A 1,857-nucleotide genomic window follows, 5' to 3' on the forward strand; every position below is an offset into this window, starting at 1 on the left:
ACATTTTACGAGTATTTCGTCGAAAAAACATCGTAAAAGTCGATCATTAAAAAAATTGAAACCGCATTACGGATCGAAATTTGTCTACTGAACGATCGTCTTGACGTAAAACAACCTGCCGACCTCACAACAAGAATGTAGTTCCATATCTATGCCGGCATCTCTCTAAAAATGAGTAGCTTTCGTTGCGACTTTGATCAGATATCTATAGTGGATTTAAAAGGTATTTTATATTATTGCCAAGAAAATAATTTTAAAAGCATCAGCGTCAATTCGGTGACTTCGGCTGTAATGGATAAATAATATTTACGCTACATTTGATAAAATAAAATCAAAGTGATCGGTATGTGGATCGGTAATGGATTAGTCGAATCATGTAAATGTGACATATGTGGAATTTTTACATATTAACAAAATAGAAAATCAAAGCAAATAAAAAAATTAAATAACTTTTGAACCGATAAGAGAATTGTATTTAAATTTTACACCAATACTCAAACGTTAGTAATAGACCAATCTATAAAATTTTTATATTTTTGGCAATGCTTTGAGACATACATCTTTGTAACACATACATCTTTAAAAAATTGTGTTTCCTTTTTTAATATCTATGTAATAGATATTAAAATTTAATATCTATAAATTCTGAATTCACAATATTGTTCATCTCAATCCTTATTATAATATCTTAATTTGTCCATAATCGTCGAGTACATTAGTTTCTTTTAGTCAATTTAGTTAATTCGTTTAATTTAGTATTCAATTTAGTCAATTCGCGAATAAATTGGTCTCTAGACAATCGACGAGAATGTCGTCCTAAATCGTAACCAGCATCTCTCTCCGCGGGTTGTAACCACTTCTCCACGTTCGACAATATTCGCCTGTTCTTCCCTACGTTTCCCTTGAAGGTGCGCGCGCGGCTTTTCGGATAATTCGAGGCGATAAGCCTGATGAGAGGGTTTATCGTTAGAGGGTTTTCCCCAAGCCGCGCCATGCTATGCCGACGACAGGGTGCAACAACTAACTTCCAGGTTCTTTTCGCCTTTTCTCTCTCTCTCTCTCTCTCTCTCTCTCTCCCCCTTCCCTCTTCTCTCCCTGTTTCCTTGAAGTTCCATGATTCTCTCCGTAACGGAGATTCAAAGCGGAGGGCCGGGTCTTAGTAAGAAGCTACCTGAAAGAGGAGGATCAGCGGGGAACGATGAGATTTAAGCCGGTGACTCGTAAATCGCAGCGGTCCATATCCTCGCTCGCTCCTCCTTGTCGAGAGTCGATTGCTTCGGACGATCGATCAACTACAAAGTCCAAAGAATGAAAACGAACGTGCACGGAAGGGAATAGCCGATTAAGGAGGAATAGAAACAATCCCGAGTGCATTTATTTATCGCGTGGGCGCAAACTATAAGAACATACGACGCTGACAGTTATTGGCCGCATCAGGCCATCACGCGACTTACGGAGAGAAATTCAAATCAAACATGGCGGCGGATTTACGAGCCGTCCGCGAGTTTTTCCGGCACGATCCGTAAGTCGACGAATGCCGGAACTTCGCCGAAGGCCACAGGCGAGTCTGCGGTCCTTGGCCAACTTTTCGCGCGGACAATCGCGAAAGTGCGTAGCGAGCGACGGCTCTCAAAAGCAATTCGACAACGTCCTAATTGAGCCTTTCGCTGCCAGTTGGTGTCCTCAATTTCGGCCATATTTTATGTAGGATTACGTTAACATGTACTTATTTATAACACAACATTATCATTGAAACGAAGTATGCGCATTTTAATATTAATTCCCATATCAAGAAAATGGTTTGTTTTGATTGTTCATTTTAATTAAAAAAAAATTCTTTTCTTTTTTTCTTGAAAG

Source organism: Trachymyrmex septentrionalis, unplaced genomic scaffold (genome assembly GCF_001594115.1).
Source record: "Trachymyrmex septentrionalis isolate Tsep2-gDNA-1 unplaced genomic scaffold, Tsep1.0 scaffold21, whole genome shotgun sequence".
NCBI lineage: Eukaryota > Metazoa > Arthropoda > Insecta > Hymenoptera > Formicidae > Trachymyrmex > Trachymyrmex septentrionalis.